The sequence below is a fragment of the Uloborus diversus genome, chromosome 8 (genome assembly GCF_026930045.1).
Source record: "Uloborus diversus isolate 005 chromosome 8, Udiv.v.3.1, whole genome shotgun sequence".
NCBI lineage: Eukaryota > Metazoa > Arthropoda > Arachnida > Araneae > Uloboridae > Uloborus > Uloborus diversus.
This window is the reverse complement of record NC_072738.1, coordinates 145,644,427-145,667,581: the sequence shown is the minus strand read 5'-3', so window position 1 is coordinate 145,667,581 and position 23,155 is coordinate 145,644,427. Positions and strand designations below refer to the sequence as shown.

General features: G+C 34.1%; 1 long non-coding RNA gene across 1 annotated transcript; it reads right to left on the bottom strand.

The window, feature by feature from the left end:
* Positions 1–9,650: 9,650 nt before the first annotated feature.
* LOC129227444 (uncharacterized) lies at positions 9,651–22,592 on the bottom strand. Its single transcript, XR_008580838.1, has 3 exons — positions 22,492–22,592; positions 14,454–14,555; positions 9,651–9,694 (listed from the first exon to the last, which is right to left on the bottom strand). It is a non-coding gene; the product is annotated as an uncharacterized LOC129227444 (long non-coding RNA).
* Positions 22,593–23,155: the final 563 nt, after the last annotated feature.

Genomic DNA, 23,155 nt, shown 5'->3' with positions numbered 1-23,155 from the left:
CTTGGGACGTTTGTACCTTGGGACACAACTAATTTCTAAGAATTTATTTTTAACAGCCATGTCTTACAGTAACCTTCACCACTCAATGGTGCCATAATAACAATCAGCATCAAATGAGTAAAAAGGAAAAGGAAAATTTTACAACTTCAAAGTAAATATTTTCTTTATTTTTATTTCATTTTCTGTCTTTGTATTTGTAAAACTAATCAACTGAATTTTATTTTGTTATTAAAGAGAAGTACTTTAAATATTCTGGTTATTGGGAAAATAATGATAGTGCATCTACATTGACCACCATTTTGGGTTTTTTTAAACTACGTGGTGATTGTACCTTGAGACAGTCAAACATATTGTATCTTAGGGCACGTTCCAAAGTACAACACATGCATAGTTCTTGATAATTAAAATATTTTTCGGAACATGAAACAATGTTCTAATTTTATCTAACACATTTAATATTAGAAAATAATTTATTATTCATGATTCATTATTCATGATTTAATTCATTACTATTAAAAATATTATTATTATTATTATTATTATTTTGGTGCAAAATTGGTTTGAGTAAATGTCTGTTTCCTGAATAATAAAGACTTTCCCATGTGTCACAAGGTACAGTAGGATATTGTACCTTGGGACTGCTGGGAACTCTTACTTTAAATTGCTGGCAATATTTTATTTTCAAACTATTTGAATTTTAAAATATATATTGCATAGAAATATGTTGGGATATTTTAATGTGACTTTTAGATATAAATTTGATTTAAATAATTGACGTTAAAAATTAAAATATGAAAAGTGTCGAAAGTACAACACTCTCCCCTACAGCATGATTTCGAAAAAAAAAATCAATGAAAGCCTACATAGGATCTGAACTTTAAACTCGTTTTCCACAAAACTTTATTGAGTCCACTTGCATCGCTTTGCTTCTCACTGCCTCATTTGTAGATTGCACTGTTCAAGGGGTCCCCTGCAGGCGCGTCTTCCCTACTGTCCTTACATTTCTAATTCGGACCATTGTTGAAGCGTATAAAAGAAGGAAACACACAAACTTCTACTCAACTGTGAGAGCTTTGCTGAAAATTCTAGAAAGTAGCGAGAAAATGTTGAATCAAATATAAATTTTTACCAAAATAAAACCATGCTCGATTCGGCAATTGAAGTTTCTACTGTACATCCTCATATAAATAATAGCCGATGATCGAGTAACCCGTGTGTTTCAACAATGAAACTCGAACATGATAATTTGATAATATGTTTTGGTAATGCCTAACATGCAGGGAAAGGCTTTATTATGACAAGGCTGAACTCGATCCGGTAACTTAACTGTTTTCCTGGTAAGACTTTCATTTTAGGAAAACGAAGAAACCAAAACAATTAATACTATCTACTGGAGTTTAGGGTTAATCCACTGGTGTTAGGGTTAAAATTTCAACTATCAAAATCAAGTAATCATCAGGCAATTGCTTCGTTCAAATGTAGAAACAATTTTCACCCGTCATACCATGACGGGCGATTTTCTAGTTTATAAGAAAGTTTACCGGGGGGGGGGGGGGGGCTTACCAACGCAAACTTTCATGTCCTCATCAAAGATGAAGTTCTCATCCTCACAAACACATGCAGCTTTCTGGTCTTTTTCTGAGTCAAACTTGCAAGTGGCACCACCTTTTCTACATGTTTCTTCTAAAGCTTTACAACCATCAACCAAGCGACAGTCATCTCCGCTGGTTCCTTCCGGACACTGACATACCTTATTTTGACAAGTACCACCATTAGAGCACTGAGAATCTTTAGAGCATGGTCCTGAAATTTTGTTGAAATTTCATTAGTTCTGTTACTTGCGTTTCAGATTTCGTATTTTTAACACCGACACAAAAAACTGGGTTATTAGTTTGACGTGCATATTTGTGTGTGGCCTTGCAGTTTCTAAATATTATTATTTTTTTATGTTGTGTATTTTGTTAGTTTATTTTGAATGGTGATTTAATTAAGATTTTTCTTAGCTAGGTCTGTAGCAGGGCCGTATCCAGAGCGGATAGGGACGACCCCCCCCCCCTCCCCAAAACCCGAAATTTTTTGTATCGTAAAACAAGAAGAAAGTTTTTTTTTTTTTAACTTTCTTATTCCAGAAAGTTAAAAAACAATTTTTTTTTAATTCTTAATTGTGTAACATTAAACGAATGAAAATTTGAAGAAATACAGAATAAGCAATTTTAGTTCTCAATAGCTGCAAAGCATACTTGAAATTTATACACTTATTATAACTAACTGCCCTCTTTTCCAATTCAATTCAGGGCCGTCCACGACCAATTCCCTTGCTCCCTTGTCAGTTTTGTAGACTTCCCCACCTCCCCCCAAAACTGTTATAAAACTTACACTACGCCAATTTCGGTGCTTTCCAAGGGTCAGACCCCCTATTTTCCGATTAGGTTAGTGTCTAATTGCCAAGATGTGCCTAATTCAGCTCCTTGATACATCCTGAGAAAAAAATTCAGAAATCACGATTCTTGCTTTTTTGCAGCATATTTTTCACGATAAATTTTTGTGAACTAAACTATTTTTGTGTGCATAACTTTTAAAAGGTTTTGTTTGCCTATTACCACCATATAAGGCCTCAAAACAGATTTTTATATCTAGTTTACTTAACCCTCGGACCTCCTGAAATTATGGATATTCTACATCCTAGTTAAAAGGTCACTCTCCTGTTAACCTTCGCTGTATAAGGTGAATAGAAAATAATAAGGAATTAAAATAAAAATAAAACAGCAGGGAGCATTAAAAAACAATACAAAAACGTGTGTATGTGTGTGCATGGCCCCACTGAATACTTAACGGCCGTGGCAATCGCTGAAACTCATGGCAACAAAGAGGGCGCCACTGGCTACCCCTGCTTTTGTTTCCACTTGGCGTGATTGTGAGCATTGGCGCTTTGGCATTTCTGAATACGTGATTTCTCGACTTATTATCGGGCGTACGTCATTTGACGAAAATTTTAATTTCAAAAGAAGGAATGAAGAGAAAAAGTGCTGAATAAACATTGTATTACAAAGGTGAAGAGCATTTCTTATTGTTATTTTAATATCATATCAAAAATTACGTGTAATAAAAAATTTTAACTAAACACAGAAAAAAATATGATTTTTTTAAAATATTAATGCGTAATTCTTAATATATTTTTTTCAAACTTTTTTTTTTTTTTTGAAAGCTTTGCAAATAATTTCAAATTTTTTATTGAAAATCCCCTGGGGTTTCCTTTTTGGATACAACAGTTCTAAGATTGATGATATATGGCAGGCAGCCCTCATTTCTAATTTTACATGCTCATTTACATGCGAATTTTTTCTGCTCAATAAATTACATCGAAAAAAAAAAAAAAACACGCTCCGCAATCTGTAAATACATTCATTTTTCAAAACTTGAGAGGGTCATTCATTGCCCCTTTTGACCCTGATGGGGATTAGAGGGGGGGGTATAGGAATTTACGTTAACAATTGCCATTCTTTTCGCTCGTAATGTAGTGTATATTTTACAACGAATAGAATCTAATTAAAAACGTACGAACAGGCCCGACATTTAAAAATTCGCGGGGGGGGGGGGGGGCAAAGGTTTTGTGTAGGGGAAAAAACAACAAAATGCGAGCAAAATGCCTAATTTTAGTATGTTTGTAAAATTTAGGGGTGTCATAATTGCCTCCTAAGCACCGTGATATCCTCACTTGACAGGTCTGGTTAGGAATATTCTTTTGCAAATGAAGAAGAACAATAGAAAAGTTAAAAATATGATGGCAATTTAAGAAAATGAACCATTAACATAATTTTAAAAACATTTAAAATCAGAGTGTGACTAATACATGGTTCTACGACGGATCCGTGGTTCTCGAAAAAATATTGTACGGACACCAAAATAATGTCATTTATCTATTTCCCCTTCCATTTTTAGCACATCTCATGTTATAATAACTTTAGTGTAGATTTTAGTAGTATATTAGTACACAATACGCATAGAGATGCACAAACGCTTAGTGCACAAGAGCTATTTCGAAAAAGTGCAGATTTTTTTTCTTACAAAAGGAAATTCATAGCATAATCAAAAAATAAATAAAAATAACATGGAGCTAGAAAAAACTTTCATTTTCCCGAAGCTTAGTTTTTAATTAATTTTTTTAAGTGTCCTATTTTGAAACTAAGGCGTGGTCTTTATGACGTCACAAATGATGTACTTTGGCGCATCTGTCTACCGCGTTTCTTCGTTATGATGATCAAGAAGCGAATTACATATTGCACTCTACGCTTACTATCAATCATATAGTTGCCAACACTTGTGAGTAAAGAAACTAATTGAATACTGTGCTCTGTGAGTGGCATTTCATCATTTGTGATGTCATCGGCAGAAGCGTAAACAATGAAAGCGCACCGATTAATGCATTTTTTTTTAAATATTAAACTTAGTCAAGTTATTTTAAAAAATGATCAGATCCTATGATTTTAAAAATGTTCTTTCAAAAAAAAAAAAAAAAAAAAAACCCTTAAAATTTCGGAAACGACCCTGTTGCTTCACACGCTTTGAGCATTAAAAAAAAGTATATATATGCACCCAATCCTCTTTTTATGCGGTGAATAGGGACCGCATAAAAAAATCGTGTAAAAAAAATGCTTGAAACTTCACCAGTAGCTTTAAAAAGTTTTCGCAACTGAGTTAAAAAATATTTTTTATGCGGTGGATAGGGACTGCATGAAAAAAGTCTCACGTAGAAAATACCCAAAATATTATATTTAAACGAAATCAAAATAAACCAAGCGATGATAATTTTGCCGACTCCCGAAAAATTTCCCGAACTAAGAAATTTTTGGAAAGTCACAGTGACTTCCCATCGGATGTCCCTGTCGACCCTTGATGATACTACCAAGCACTCGTTTGATAAATAATTTTCGCTCGTTTTATAAATAATTTTTATAAACTACACAAAAAAAAGTCCGCACAAAAACAGGTTTGGGTGTACACACACACATCGGAAGGCGCACAGACCGGAGAGCGTTCACTTTAGCTCAGGTTCCCCACCCCCAGGCTCCCACCAGCATCCCAGGTGCTATTACTTCAATATATTTTTCAATTGTTATAAAGTGTTCACGCAGTAAATAATTTTTATGATAAAGGTCAGATTCGGCCATGAAATATTTATCTTTCTTACGGCCTCGTATTACCTATTCTAAAAAATCAACAGTCATATTATGACGGGTGCAAATTTCTTGGTCATTTCCATTTCATTCCATTTGTAGAAACAAGAAACCCAACGAGTAGGATCCTATCGCAATTCATGATCGTGAATAACTTAATTCGAACTCATCAAGCAGCCAAAATTCAAATTATTATTATTTTTTAAAATTTATTTTTAACATTTAACAAATACATGCAATAGGGAAAGAAACTCCTCAAATATCTACACATGAATTTGTGAAGCTAATTTAAAAAAAAAAATGGGGAACAGATTATTTTACAAAATATCAACACTTTTGATATTTTGTAAAATCCTAGCAAGGGAGAGTTCCGTACAAAATATTTTGTCCTTGCAAAAGCAAAACAATGATATGATTTTTTTTTACTTGCCATTTTTATGATATTTTTAAACATACATTCGATTTGCGATAGCTCGAATGTAAAAAGACCGACGGAAAACTTCCACTTATCGAAAGTTTGACTTAACGATAGTTTTGGTTTTTGATATTTTAATATTAAAAACCATCGAATACTTTAATTAATATGTACATATAACAGACACAATTACAGAACTTAAGTTTTTTAGCACAATATGCACAGTTAAATCAAATGTATTGATAGAAAAAAATCAAAAGCATGCTGGAACCGCTTGAATAGAGCTGATTCTACTTCAGGAAATGTGCACATCCTCATTCGTTTCAAATTCGGATTGCAAGTGAAGGTAAAATAATTATTCTCCCATAGTCACTTTTTTTTTTTTCTTTTTCTTTTTTTCGTTCTTTCGAAATAATTTCGAGTAATCTTGGAAAAAACTTCGAGTTGAAAGAAGTTAACTTCGAGTTATTCAGAATAATTAGAATGGAATTAAAGACTAAGTTGTCAAGACTTGATAAAAATTTCGAGTTATAGTAATATTCGATTTATCGGACTTCGAAGTATCGCAAATTTACTGTACTTTTAAGAAAATTTAAATATTTAGCGATGTAAAATCCTGTAAACATTGAATTCGTCATAAAAAACTATTTTCTACACTTTAAGCATGAATGAGAAAGGAGCTTTGAACTAGAAACTTTGCAGGAAATTTGATCGCTAAGTTTGGCGAAAATTAGGATATGAATTTTCTGTTGGAAAAATAAAATACACACACACAGTAGACCGTCAAGTATCCGCAGGAATCTAAGATCTGCTTACAAATTTTTGTAATCTTGTTCTAATAGTATAGCATTAGGAGCAGCTCTAAATATCTAGCATTTCTTTAAATAAAAAAAAGTGTGGGGGGGGGGGGGGTAATTTTCCGTGATAGGTACGTAGCGGAGCATTTTTTAATCTGGCGATTAGTTTTAATTTTATTTATTGTCGGGGACTATTTCAAGTTACATATGAAGTATTTATTTGGCGATACCATAAACTATTTTGTCTTTTTCAAAGACTTGTAAGCGAAGCGATAAGCCCTAGAAACAAGATCTAAAAGTCCATTAAAATAAAAAATAATCCTCTGAATAATTATGTTTCTCCATTAAGCGTAAAATAATCCATCAAATGATACACAAGCTATAAATGAACATGTAAAATTAAATTAAAAGAAATTGCCTAACCAACTTTAGATCCACCATTTACGCATTAAATAATCAGCTAAATAACTTTACTAATTCGATTCGAATTGGTTTTTACGGTATATTTCTGAGCATCTTGCGAAATATTGATGTTTGTTACATATGTTCCATTTATTAATTAAAATAAACAAGCTTAGAAACTTGTCGTTGATCGGTGGATGCAACCGTGGCTTGTGGCGCCTCCTTGCGGTCAGAATGGGCAAATATGAAGTTTTGAAGTTTTTCCATCTAGTGTGGCCATGTTCAAGTGCAGAAATAGTTGCCCCGGTTTAACACAAGAAAGTCAAAAATTGTCAAGGCCTGGTAAGCGCCAGCGCATTCAGTGGGGCCATGGTGTGTGTTTTAGGGTAATGTACAAAAATCGAAACGTGGCCCCTCCTGAAAACAAATTCTGGATACGGTCTTGGTCTCAAGCTAGAACTAGACATATGTCTGGGACTTTTAAGTACCGAAGATATTAGTTAAAAGCCTTTCTCAGTTTTCGTATTGAAAACTTTCTCACACACTCAATATATAAGTACCAATTAAAAAATTTCTGCGGGTAATGGAATATTTTGGAATTTCCAAGTTATATCAATTTGGAAATATAATCCTTTTTTACTTAACTTTAATCGTGATTCTATGTCTTTTTCATATGATTTGTGACTATTCCGTGGCTGGAAGACAAGGAAAGAAAGTTCTGTTATTTAAGATGGTTAACCTGTTGTCCTTTTCTATTTGTTAACAAAAGAAATATTTGCAATTGATTTTGATAAAAACGCTTTTAAAGGAATTTTTGAATTTTCCGTTTTGACTCTGCGTTTTGCGACTAGCAAAACTTAGTAGCTGGGAATTACCCCCTCCTTTTCCCTTTTCACTGTTTTCACATACGTTATCTAGAAAATATTTTTAATGTACTTAATTTTTATCCGTCGTTGGACCAGCAAGATTCATGTAAATATAAAGTCAGCATTCAGGGTCTTTTTTTTTAAATATTAAATTTAATACTACTTCTTGTTTTTATATTAGTTCTCCATTGGGCATAAGAATAACTATACATAGTTCCTAGTACATAAATTAACAGCTTTTAGAACATAAAAAAAAGGAATAATTCGTAAATAATCTGTTTTTGAGCATAGCATCACTGAAAGATTGCGAGTTAATATTGCCGACTTGCGGAAACTTCCTTTTGAACCGTCGCCTATATGAAAATTATTGATATACGGTTAATTAGGTCGCCGGATATCTTTTTAGATTTTTAAGAGATTAAAGTGGAACTTTTTATGTGTTGCCATTTATACTTTGCTACGAATTTTCGACGATTATAGATTGGTATTATTAACGCATGCGAGTGAAAAAGTAGTTGTTTTAAGTGCTTATATTTTAAAAAAATTTGTTTCAAATTTTAGTATAATGTTTCTCTTATGTTCTGTCAAGTTTTCTAAAAGTTTGGTAAGCCTTGACGGAAAAATCTGCGAGCTGTGAGCCAAACTCTATACGAATGAATTTGTTATTTTGAACGAAATACTTATATCTTCGTGAATTACAAATGATACTTTAACGAAATTGTATAAAATTGTACACAGTAAGTAAACTGATTTCTGAAATGTGTACTGCTATTGCCAGCTATTTATGACAGATGTTGATCATACATATATATATATATATATATATATATATATATATATATATATATATATATATATATATATATATATATATATATATATATATATATATATATATATATATATATATATATATATATATATATATATATATATATATATATATATATATATATAAACTCTTCAATTTCGTGCTGACCTTATAAATGCATACGTGACTATATTTTAACATGAATATGTCAGCAGAACATGCTGTCATAGGACAAAAGTTACATAATACGACTTCGGTAGCATAATTCTAGGGAAACACATGAAAATGTGAATTTTTGAAAGTGTCTGAATACTTTTGGTTGCAATATGTATTACAGCAAAGTTTCATCATTTACTATGTTAGGATATGGCACTAACTTATTTTTATAACAAAAAAGTCTTTTATATCTTCAGTTGCCCAGAAAATTAATTTAAAGCTAAAAGTGATTTTCCATTAAATAATGAAATTACTATAGTGCTCTATCCCCTGCTTGTTTCGCTCACTAACCTTCGTTAGCCACCCACGGTGACTCAATGCCGCCTGCGTCGAGTGACAATTAATGACTTTATTGCTTTTCAGTGTGCCAAGACATCCTCAGGGCTGAATGTTTGGCCCCTTAAGGTTTAGAGGGATGAGACAGGGCAAAATTGCTTCCACTGGATGTTCTATTTCCAGTGGTGCTATTGTTTCAATTTATCACCACATCCGGTTAAATCCTCACCAGGATTGGTACGGTGGTGATTGGCGGACTTGAATAAATAAATAAATTTAACAGTACCAATATTGATTTGGTAGGCATTGCTAGTCCGGAGATAGGGTAACAGACACACAGAGAAAAACGCGCAGATATTTTAATAGCATAGATACTTTTAACAAACGAAAGGAGAAAAAATTGCGTAAATTAATTTAAAAAAAAACTGCTCAATAAGCATAGCATTAAACTACACTGGAAATTTTTGAGTGGATTAAGTTCTAATCTTCTTACTTCGACACATCTTGAGGTCTCCGTCATAAACTCGTTCCAGTCTTACACTCGCAGTAAGCTTGCCGCTCTGCCACTTTGAACTTGCAGATGCCATTTTCATCTCTGCAGAGCTGGAAAGTGCTTGAACAGTCGTCGATGATCTCACACACGTCTCCGTGGGTACCAGGTAAACATTTACAGAACTTGCTACCGGTAGAGTTACTTTGACACGTACCGCCATTCATGCAGTCGTCTCTGCACACCTCTAAAAAAATGTCGCGTAAGAGTAAGGTGACCATTTATGTACAGAGTGTCCAGCAAAGGACTCCCTGGTTTCAAAATTGAATATCTTAAAATAAACGGTACGTTTATTGTGAAACCCATAAAAATCATATTCAGGAACTTGTAAGTTAGTTTTAAAAAGTTCCAACAGGTGGCGCTGCACGCTGTAATTGCAATAAAAGTCTCCATAAAGAGTGCTGCGAACAGGTTGGACGATAATTTGTAGCGTATATGTAAGCATATCTGAGAGACTAAACTACTGCTGAAACAACTAACCTCTTCGCAGCACTATTTATGGAGACTTTCTATTGCAATTACATTGTGCAGCGCCACCTGTTAGCAGTTTTTAAACTAATTTTCGAGTTCCTGTATATGATTTTAATGGGTTTCACAATAAACATTCCGTTTATTTTATTTTAATATCGTTCTTTGTTTTCGAGATATCTAATTTTGAAACCAGGGAGTCCTTTGCTGGACACCCTGTATATTCTCAAAACGGGTCGTTTAACGCTTTTATGCAACTGCATATCATCACCTCAGAGAAACATTAAGATATCTTAGTGTTATTCCTGGGATCAGATGTCTTACTGTTGCTCTGGGGCGACGAAATCCTCATATAAAAAATAGCCGATGATAAAGTAACCCGAGTGTTTTAACAATGAAAGTCGCGCCACGGCATTATAATTTGACAATTTGTTTTGCTAATGTTTGACATGTAGGGAAAGACTTTATCGTGACAAGGCTGAACTCGATCCGGTAACTTCACTGTTTTACTGGTGAGACTGTGCATGGCCCCACTGAATTTCCGCTACGCTTATATAGGAATTAAGTGGGGCCATGGACTGTGTCATTTCATGGGAATGAAGAAACGAAAGAATGGTCAACTGTGAACGCTACCTACTGGAGTTTGGAATTAATCCACTGGAGTTAGGGTTGCAATTTCAAATATCAAACTGTCACCAAACAGGCAATTGCTTCGTTAAAATGTAGAAGAAGAGAAGCAATTTTCACCGTCATACTTTGACGCCTTAGAAACAGGCTGACCTATTTGACATTTTGGTTCCAAGACAGCTTTGAATCCAGCCTTGTTTCAGCTATTTAGAAATAAGTGATTATAGTCCTGGTTGCGATGTCGTAAAATAATTGATGATACAGGGTGTCCGGAAAAAGACCGACTGTTTTCAAAAATTTATAACAGGAGAACAGTTAATAATAAAATACAAATTCTTGCAGAAAATTCATGTAGTGGGCTCTAAATTTTTTTCCCTCAGAGTTCCAAATGTTAGTTCAAAAATTTTTCAATAGATGGCGCTGCACATAGTAAGCCGGTAAGTCAAAAAAGAAGAATTGAAATTCACCGATTTTTCCTCCGATTGCGACATAGGATTACAGCCGACGATTGTTTGAAAATATTGTTTTGTTCTTCTGTTCATTATTTTCGAAAAATTATGATGTAATTTTCTATTTTTTTTCTCTGATTCATGGACTTACTACCTGCAGCGCCATCTATTGGGAAATTTTTTTTTCAACTAAAATTTTGAATTCGGAAGGGGGGAGGCGGAAATTTATAACCCACCACATGAATTTTCTGCAAGATTTTTTTTTTATCATCTACGTTTTCCTGTTATAAATTTTTAAAAACAGTCAGTCTTTTTCAGGACACCCTGTAAGTTGAGTAAAATGTGCCTTATTACTTTAGATGGAACATTTTTTTCTCAAATTAAATGAGAGTTTATCAGTAGATGTTTCCTGTAATGGACCCCATTTTTATACCTTACTTAGTTTTAAATATTAATTAAGAATATTTTCTCCATTAAAACACTAAAAATCAGCAAAAATGTTTTTAACAAATACATCTTTAACTTAGGAACCAGTTTTCTGCAACGTGGTTTTTGTACACGCACTAATGTTTTCAGGCGTACTGGCGTACAAACTTGGAACCAAAATGTCGGATGAGTCAGCTCCCCTTTTAAGTGGCCTTTTGTAATAGGAATAATAATAATAAAGTTGAATATTTTTGAAGAGACAATAGAATAATCTTATGCGAGGGCTTTGAAATTCTCATTCGCAAGTTTTTTGTATGACGGGATCATAGAGTAAGAAAATTACATAGAGAGGCCCGTTATATAAAGAATACTAAGAAATTGATGTTGGAAGTTGCACCACTGTATCCCAAGATCCTTAGCTTCTTGCTAAATATCTAAAGATACCTTTGATTCAAAACATTCCATTACTGAATCTCAATTGGTTGTTAACTTAAATTTAAATATTGTTGCAAGTTTATGAAGCACGTTTTTGAAATTGCATTAAAGCATGAATTAAAATTCAAACCAATCCGCTAGCTACTTTATTCGGTGTCTGTGCGAGATTGGTGAAAATTATTCTCGCGAAGCAATCATGTTATTATAACCCCGCCCATCATTGCACCGCTGTATTCTATTATTCCAGCTTCAATTTCCTCCCTTTTTTACCATTGACAGGGCCTCTCTATGTAAATTTCTTTTCTCTATGGACGGAATTGACCATAGAGTAAAGAAATCTACATAGAGAGGCTCCGTCTACGGTAACAAGAGCCGCGTTCACATTTTACTTTTCGACCCGTTAATTCCCCGCTCTGGCTCGCAAAAAAAACGATTAAAAAATTCCCGTTTCCATGTAAAAAGAGGTTCTCCCATTAGCCGGGTTCACAACTTACTTTTTGACCCGGTAAATCCCCGCTCTGGTTCCGCAAAAAACCGATTGAAAAATTCCCCGTTTCCATGTAAAAAGAGGTTCTCCCATTATACCAGAGAAAGCGGTTTTTACCCAGCATCCTTAGCGGCTACTTGTTTCGCGTAATGCATTCCGGGTAAAAACACCGCTTTCACTCCAGAAGCTAGCAGGAGTAGAAATATTCCACATAAAACCCGCTAATAACCGGAATGCGGTAAAAAACAGGTTTTTTCCGGGGTCGAAAGTATCCATGGAAACGGCGCTAAGGAGATGAAATTAAAGTTAGAATTTGGGATACAGCGGTGCAATGATGAGCGGGGTTATGATAACAGGATCGCTTCGCGAGAATAGTTTTCACCAATCTCGCAAAGGGACCGAATAAAGTTTCTGGTGGATTGGTTTGCATTTTAATTCATCTTTTAATTCAATTTCACAAAGGGATTTATAAACTTTCAACAATATTCAAATATAATTAATAACCAATTGAGATTTAGTAATGGAATGTTTTGAACCAAAATGTATCTCCAGATATTTAGCAAGAAGCTTAGGACCTTGGGATACTGCGGTGTAACTTCCGGCTTCAATTTCTTAGTATAGCAGGGCTTCTCTATGTAATTTCTTTACTCTATGAAAATGACGTTTTTTTTTTTTTTTTTTTTTTTTTTAATTTGTTGCGAAAAACAATGAAAAATAATAGTAATTACGAAGTTAAAACTCTGTTTCTTTTTAAGAGCTGCGAAAAACAATGAAAAATAATAGCAATTATAAAGTTAGTTTTGCAAATATATTTAAGAAATTAATTTCAAGGCTGAAATTAAGCAAGCATATAATTCAGGCCACCAATTAGCAAACATACGTTAAAAAAAAAAAAATTCTTACCTCGAATTTTTTTTTCCATATTTATTTTTATAAGAGAGCGAGTACAAATGGATTAATAGAATGAACACAATAATTTTCAACTGCCATCTTATTTTATAAACGAACGGAAGAATAGCAATTCATCTACACTGCAAAAATGATTCATTTGTACGTGCATGGAAAATAATGAGCAGCTGAAGTGCCTAATTCCTGCCAGTAACATATCTTGCAAAAAACAGGAATGTTTTCCGCTAAAAGTCAGCAACCTTCCTGAAATCATCCCTAAATCCGTCTAAATAATACAGAAATATATTTGGTTAAAGCCAGTCATGTTTCTGGAACCTTCTGACACTTTCCTGATTTGCCAAGAAAGCTCCTTAATCATATTTGCAACTATATATGGCCAACGCTAAGGCAGAATTGCAAGCACTAAGCATCTCACTTGCTTGAAATTATTGCAAATCTGCGAAATTTAATGGGTTACTCGCTCTCATTGGGTGCAGAGTAAATCTGAACGGGCCATAATTGCTCTTAACCCGATACACGATTATTTTTAGTATTTTATTTTTAGTTTCTAAAAAGCTTGAACCTTTTATTTTCAAAAAACTGTCTTCCTTTTTCATCTTAGTTTTTTAATTGCAATTTTTGCAAAACTCTTTTCTTTAAACCTATTATATGACCTGCATTTTTTTTTTTTTTTTTTTTTTTTTTTTTTTTTTTTTTTTGAATGGGATAACATTTTATTTACACGTATTTTCAAATTAATTGATCCCTAATGTTTCCAAAAATTTACTGTTATATGAAACTAATGACGGAAAATAATACTTACTATTACAAAAAAAAAGTTCTTGATGAATTCTAACCATCTCGATTAGATTCAACTAAAATGTTCCTCAATTGGCCTATTATTTCAGAAACTAAAATAGATATGGACGAAATTTTTATCATTTTTAAGTTTGTAAATAATTGTTCCACCAAAACAGTACAAGACATGTGCAGAAACTGCATTGTTTAAAAAAATGTGTTCCTAACATAATCAGTTAGCTTAAATGAACATATACATAATCGTTCCTAACGTTTGGTGATTTTTTATTGTTTGACTTGTTTTAATACTCAAACGAAAGCTGCACAACATTAATAAATTTAAATTTTTACTGTAAAATTATTCTTACTTTGACACCTTCCTTCGCTTAGAGAATACGAAGCATCACAATGGCAGACTTTCTTCCCATTTTCGTCAAAAGAACAAGTCCCATGATCTCCACAGTCACATTCTGAAGAAAATCAATCAAATTTAGCTCTACCTTTAAAATCTCATATATAAAGCAACTTTTTTTTTGAGAAATCACGATTGCTTATTGTTCTCACTTGACTGTTTTGATGTGTTATCATTTTATTTTCCCACCAGTACCCTCTGCAGCATCACCGTCGACCGGCTCCTCACGGTGCTGCTCTTATAGCTAAAGCCGTCTCCTGGTTGCATCCATATCCTACACTTACACGCATACATACACGCACGTACACACATACACAAAAACACATACACACACATACATACACCTACACACACAAACACATACACACACATACATACACCTACACACACAAACACATACACACACACCTACACACAACTACCCACACACTCATGCGTGCACACAGACACAAACACATTTGCCTACACACACATACACATTCCCCCCCCTACCACAAACACTCATACACACAACTACCCACACACTCATACCTGTACACAGACACGAACACACATGCCTACAAAACATACACACACTCGTGATTGCGAAAAACATAATTTGAATTCAAGAGGTCAAAATTCAAATTTTTTTTTTTTTTTTTTTTTTTTTTTTATGTGTCTTGAAAAGTGTTTCAAAACTAAATGTGAGATGTTAACGTAGAATTAGAGCTCTCTGATCTGTTATTTCCAGCCCAAGCACGTATAGGGGAGAGTTCTACCTTGGGACACTGCTGATATCTAAAAATCTATTTTTAGCAGCCATGTTTTTGTAATCTCTAATAGTAACCTTTACCACAAATAGTGCCACAGCAAAACATCAGCATCCAATATGTACAATTGACGATTTTTGTGAGAGAAAGAAAATTTTATGACTCCATATTAAATATTTTCTTCTTTTTTATTTCAGTTTCTGTCTTTGTATTTATGAAACTAATCAACTGAATTTTACACTGTAAAAATAATTCAGAAACGTTCATGGAAAATAATGGGCGGCTGTGTGCTCAGTTTTTGCTAGTAACATACCTTGCAAAATCCAGGAACGTTTTCCGCTAAAATTCAGTAACCTTCGGAAGCCTCCTGAAAAATTCAGAAATCTTCCCGTTTAAAGGCAGTCGTGTCTCTAAAAATAATATCTTGGCATTTTCCTAATTTATCAAGGAAGTTAAAAGAGCATTCATTGCAAACATGGATAAAGCTAAGCCAGAAATGCAAGTAAGTAACGAGAATTTTACCTGCCTGCTACTCTTGCAAAGCAACGTAATCCATACTTTTTCGTTCCCTTTGAGAGCTTAAATAGCATAGACGGGCAGTACTTAAAGTGAAGCCGATACACTTTATAAATACACTCAGTTAATCTTTAAACTGGGAGCTAAATTTTTCACAATAGTGAAAAGTCTGCATTCGTGTAACTAGCAGCAATTCAGGAAACTTTTTGACAATGATACTTGATTTTTCCAGGAAGTGGATGAAAACCATTGAAATCGCATAACGTGACACGGAAATACCCAGTAACGTTTCAGAATTTTTTTACAGTGTATTTTGCTATAAAAGAAAAGTACTTTAAATATTTGAGTTATAAGGAAAAAATGATAAAACATCTAGATTAACCGCCATATTGTTTTTTTTTTTAACCACGTGGTGATTGTACCTTGGGATTGTACATTTGTACACTAGGACACGTCCCAAGGGACAACATATGCATGGCTCTTAATAATTAAGCTATATTTAGGAACATGGCACAATGTTCTAATCATATGTAGTGTTTTAAACACATTTAATGTTAGATAATAATTCATAATTATTCCTTATTCATAATTTAGTTCATTATCATGAAAAAAAAATTTTTTTTTTTTTTTGGTGCAAAATTGGTTTAAGTATAAATGGCTGTTTCCTAAATCATAATGACTTTCTCATAGTACAACAGAATGTGTCCCAAGGTACAATAGGATGCTGTACTTCGAGACAGCTTGGAACTCATACTTTAAATGGTTTACAATATTTTGTTTTCAAACTGTTTGAATTTTAAAAAATATATTGCATAGAAATATATGTTGGGGTATTTATTTTAATGTGACTTTTGGATTTTTAATTTGATTCGAACAATTGACGTTTAAAATTAAAATATGAAAAGTGTCCCAAGGTACACCACTCTCCCTGCTGGTATCGGTTGAAACCACTTCCATGGCTGTATCAACATCACATCTCACACAGCTTAATCTCCATCCTCTTTCCGGGAGGTTGATATTCCGTACCCTGTAAGTTCCAAGAAAACAATGGGAGAATTTTTCTACTTCATTTTCAGTTTCTTTCATTTTCTTGGGGGAGGGGAGGAAGATTAAGTAAAAAAACTTAAGTAGAACAACAACCCAGTATGTAAGTTGCACTCAATCGTTTTTTACCCTAGGACCGCAACTCGTATTCAGATAAATTTCGCGGCATTGGGGAATTTACATATGCTTAGGTTTCAATTGCAGTATACTTATTTATTTTTTTTTTCATTTGGGGGGGGGGTGTCTACGTAATGCATTTGTATGTGAGTTTTCAGCTCTCCTGCGTCGTGGAAGTCTCTCGTATTTGTGACTTTTGGGGCACCGTAAATCCACTACTGCTTTGCTGGTCCAAACAGTGAGAAAATTAAAATTTTTAATTTTTTTTCTCGATATTATGGGAAAATCAAGACCGGGAAAATTTACAAGCCAAGAATCGTTGTCATCACTACTACTGATTGTTTTATAAATATGAATTTTCAATCTCCTTTATAAAAACCGATTTCTGATCTTTTGGCATCAAAATTGGCGTCAAAAAACTATTATTCATAATACCAAATGAATAAGATCGGTTATAAATAAAGGTTCCCGAGCAAAGTTTTCAATTTGTAACATTGAATAAAACAGCGAGCCACGTGCTTTATCGGTTTGGAATGCTCAGAAGAATCTCATCAAGCCATAGAACAGCAATGGTTGCTTAAATGCTTGAGATAGATTTACATTAAGTACCATAAGATAAATTAGTTTTTGGTCTAACTTGGAGCCATATGGATCAGCTTCACAATACTTTACATTTTTTAGAAAAATTTTCTTCCAAAAAAAAAAAAAGCCTGCAGGAGGCTCAAAGCCCTCAAAGCACTTGACTAGCAAGAGTATAATGTCAGTTTCTACTTTTCATTTTACAAAATAATTGGTAAGACTGTACACAGCTCATCGTATCTATACCTCAGGACTCGACTAACTTTGATTTAAAAAAAAATCCCCCATAATTATCTATTAGTGCCATAAAAACTCGAGTTCCAACCTTTGTATGTCCCAGACCAGAGTTATCCAATCGTTTTTACTCGTGGCCGCACCTTATTCTAACTACCAAATCACACATGAAAGTTGATATCCCCAACTCGACGTTAAATCCCGGTTATCACAAATTTGCCATTTCAACTGCGCTTGCGCGCGGACTTCGCTGATTTCGAAACTCTTGCTCAAACTAATGAAAAACATTTAAATTTGTTAATATGAGCTAAGAACAGATAAAAATTAGAAATTACAAAGCTGTCTTTGATTTAGTTTTTACGCCTCGGTAAAGATTGAGTTTTGAGTCTTAATTATTAATGGATTCGGAGCCTGATTTTTCTATCAAACAAAGGCCCTTTTGAGGGCCAAATTTCTAACCTCAGAAGAGCGTACTCGATCTGCAGCATCACTTCCAACACAAAGCGGAACCCTCAACCTAAATACAAATGTATAATAGTAAGCTGTTTATACGCAAAAGACGGATATTTGTAATATTCCGATCATTTTTGAAGTACATAACGTGTTTTACGTTTACGTTAAATAAATATTTCCAAACCAATAAATATTGAAGTGTCATTTTTCTCTTTTCTTTATAAAGATTATCAGTTATTCATATCCGTAGTTTCATATAATGTATCCCGAAATCGCTGTGAAAATACTCTAATCGCATTCATTAATTTGTTGGGACTCTAGCACAACCTAAATATAAACAAGCAACACGAAATCTTAAAACAGAAAGCCCAAAAAGCGAAGTCCGTGCGCAAGCGCAGTTGAAATGGCAAATTTGTGATAACCGGGATTTAACGTTGAGTATATCTCCATTGTTATCTTTTGAGATAACAATGGGGAAAATCCAGAAGGAAAGAAATTACAAACATAGAATTGTTGTTATTATACTACATGCTTATTTTATTGTTGTTTTGATGCTACATGCTTATTTTATTGTTGTTATTTATACTACATGCTTATTTTGTTGATGTGAATATTCCAACTGTTTTTTAGAAACGAACTCCTGACTACATGACGTCAAAGTTGCAACAGTCATTCGATATTCCAAATAAGGATGAGTGGCTGTTCTGAAAGATTCCAAATTATCTTTTTAGATTTGCAGCACTGAACATATCAACGGGCCACATGGATCAGCTTCATGGACCACGCATAGTCTACGGGCCTTAGGTTCGTACCACTGCCCCAAACAAATGTTTTTACGCTGTCATACAATGTAGTGATAATGTGACACGTCAAACTGACTTTGAAAGTGCAGGTATAATCCAATAATTCTGAAGTTACTGTTTTATAGCTACCTTTGACTGTTATTCGAAGATGCTGAAATATCTCTTCCCACATATTCAATATATATATTAAAACGAGTTGATCTGCGCATCACATGACTTCCTTTTACTCCAATTTAATGTCATTTCCCCATTATTGGTAAATTTAATGTGATTCAATAGTTTACTCTCTAAATATCACCAACAGTGGCCAAATCGAAACAGATTTTAAAAATAAAAAATCGCCAAATTTGTTGCCAAGTTGTTGACAAATCTTGGCGACCAAAAGACTGGCGATATATCGCCAAGTGTCCACTAAGTTATAAAACCACTTGAGTTTACATCGAAATTAACAATGATTTACCTCCAAAAAGCGGGAAAAGACACCTTTTGAAACATCCGAATGCAATTAAAAGGGGAGGTCACAACTAGACCCCACTAGGAGTCTACGTACCAAATTTCAACTTTCTAGGACTTACCGTTCTTGAGTTCTGCAACATACATCCGCACATACATACATACGTACATACAGACGTCACGAGAAAATTCGTTGTAATTAACTCGGGAATCGTCATTATGGATATTTCGCGTGTTTATACGTTCTTTGGCACTTATCCACGTGTGGTCGAGTCGAAAAAAAACTCAATATTCATTCGGGGGGAGTAAAATGGAAATTAAGGTCGATTTTTGAGTGAAAATTTTTTTGCGAATACAATACTTCCTTTCTACTTTCTTCTATATCTAATATATAGAAGAAAGTATTGGATTCGTGCAAATTTTCGAATTTCGAATTTTGACGGATTCGAACATTTTGAGGTGTGCTGAGTCCATTTCGACTATTTTTGGAAAATGTCTGTCTGTCTGTGTGTATGTGTGTGTGTATGTGTGTGTGTATGTGTGTGAGTGTATGTGTGTGTGTATGTGTGTCACGTCTGTGTGTGACCAGTTTCTTGTGGCCGCTCTACAGCAAAAAGTACCGCATGAAATCGAACGAAATTTGGTACACATATGTGCCCCTATGTGAACTTGTGCCCATTGGTTTTTGGCGCGAATTCCTCCAAGGGGGGTGGAGCAATGGGATGTTTTTTGAGTTTTGCTCGATTGCTATTCCCCAGGAAGTAACTGGCGGAATCAGACAAAATTTGGTCCATATGTTGTCCCTAACAGGTACAGATCTTGATTCAATTTTGGTGTCAATAGCTCAAACGGGGGTTGAGCTATAGAACGTTTTTTGCCGTCAATTGTGACTGCTGTATCTCAATAAATAATGAACGTAATCTAACAAAAATTTATCTACAAGTAGCCCTTAGAGGGTATGAGAAATGATTCTATTTTGGTGTCAACAGCTAAAAAGGGGGTGGCGCAATCGAACGTTCTTTTTTTTCCATTGTGAGTGCCATATCTCAAGAAGTAATGCTACGTTCTGGATGAAATTTGGAATAAATATGAATCCTTATGTAAACAGGCGTTGGTTTAATTTTGGCGCCAATCGCTCCAGGGGGGGGGGGGGGGGCTGATTTTTTTTTTATTTGTGTGAATAAAAATAGCTTTTTAATTGCAACAATAAGAAAGATAAATCGTAACAGACTGTCGTCTGCGTTCAGCTCGTGCTTTTAATTGCATGGAAATGATCCGAAATATTATCTCAATGATTTAAATTTTTTAACTGTTGCCATCTTGAGTCTGCTAACAGATAAATGTTTGTAATTATTTTCAGCAAGGCTTTAAAAATAATTTTCAATTTTCATTCTTTGCTTTGCTTTTAAGATAAATCAGAAATTGGGATGGTCAACAAGTTTTGGCATGTGTAATTTTGTTTTCGTTGGGAATATTGCTTCCTCGTTTGGCATGGGGAGGGATCAGAATTATAAGAAAGATATAGAAGAAAGTTTCGTCATGGCCACAACATACTAGTTGGAAAATGTCTGCCTGTCTGTGTGTGTGTGTGTCACGTCTGTGTGTGACCAGTTTTTTGTGGCCGCTCTACAGCAAAAAGTACCGCATGAAATCGAACGAAATTTGGTACACATATGTGCCGCTATGTGAACTTGTGCCCATTGGTTTTTGGCGCGAATTCCTCCAAGGGGGGTGGAGCAATGGGACGTTTTTTGAGTTACGCGTGCTTGCTATTCCTCAGGAAGTAACTACCGGAATCAAACAAAATTTGGTCCATATGTTGCCATTAACAGGAACAGGTGCTGATTCAATTTTGGTGTCAATAACTCAAACGGGGGTTGAGCTATAGAACGTTTTTTGTCGTCAATTGTGACTGCTTTATCTCAAGAAATAATGAACGGAATGAAAGAAAAATTTATCGGCAAGTAGCCCTTAGTGAGTATAAGAGCTGATTTTATTTTAGTGTCAACAGCTAAAAAGGGGATAGCACAATCACCCGTTCTTTTTTTTCCATTTTGAGTGCCCTATCTCAAGAAGTAATGCTACGTTCTGGTTGAAATTTGGAATATATGTGAATCCATATGTAAACCTGCTTTGGTTCGATTTTGACACCAATCGCTCCAAGAGGTGTTGATTTATTTTATTTTATTTATTTTTTTTTTTTTTTGCAAATAAAAATAGTTTTATTAATGCAACAATAAGAAAGATAAATCGTAATAGATTGTCGTCTGCGTATTTCTCGTGATTTTAATTGTATGGAAATAATCGGAAATATTATCTCAATGATTTAAAATTTTTAACTGTTGCCATCTTATGTTTGTTAACAAATAAAATATTTGTAATTAATTCAAGCAAGGCTTTTAAAATAACTTTCAATTTTCGCTCTTTGCTTTGCTTTTGCAATAATTCAGACATTGGGATGGTCGTCAAGTTTTTGCATGTGTAATTTTGTTTTTGTTGGGAATATTGCTTCCTCGTCAAGCATGGGGAGGGAACAGAAAAAAAATATATATAGAAGAAAGTTTCGTGATGGCCACAACATACTAGTTTGTAAAAGGAAGTAAAAAATTATAGGAACTTTGCGATCCTACGAAATGAAAATAGAGAGTTTATAAATATTTAGAGATGTGATCCACTCATTATTTCATTCAATCATTCTTCACTCACTAATAGTGTAATACCGTCGAGCCCGCTTAACGGAATAGCAATATTCAACGAAAAATGATTCTAATAAGCGGGATATTCCATTAAACGGGATTAAAATAATAGACGTCAACAGTTTGGTACATTGAAAATGCATAACGTTAAGCGGGATATTCAACGAAAAATGATTCTAGTAAGCGGGATATTACATTAAACGGAATTAAAATAATAGACATCAGCAGTTTGGTACATTGAAAATGCATAACAGTATGCGGGGGATATTATTTTATCCGATATTTTAAGAAGCGGGCTTGACTGTACATTACAAAAAAAAATAGGGACTTCATATTATTCAAATACTTACCCACGCATATACCATCCTTCGCTACGTATCCATCGCTGCAGTTGCATTTTTTATCGTTTCCGGCGAAGTAACACGATCCAAACTTTCCACAGTCACATTCTAGAGGTATAAAGAGAAAAACGTAAACATATCGCTCATTTGGAAGACAATTGCCACAATACGAAGAAATGAAAGTTTACAGAAGAAGCGTTTGAAAAGTTTTACTCTTCAGGAAATTTGCTGTAAGAAAAGTAAATTTGCTGTGCTCTCCAGTGGTTAATACTATTAGAACAAAAAAGTGTCATTATTTTCCAAAGAAGATAAAGTCATTTGAAGCCCTTTAAACGAAAAAAAAAGAGAAGAAAGTTAAAAATTTCGTATTGGGGTACTCTTCTTTCAAACGAGCGATATCTAAATATCAATACATATACAATGTGTACGTTTATAGAAGTATTTTTAGGGAAAAGTAAAAAAAAAAGCATTTTATGAAGGAAAAACTAACCTTATGACAATATACTAAAAACGCTCCGTAAAAAATTTGTTTGTACTTGTGTGTGTATGTTTTTGTGGTTCAGCGATGTCTAGGTTCTAGAAGACTCCATAGCACGTACCGACTTGAAATTCGGCAAAAATTTACTGCGGACCTCAAAGATTTGAGCAACGAAGTTCTTTCTTTCTTTAGAGG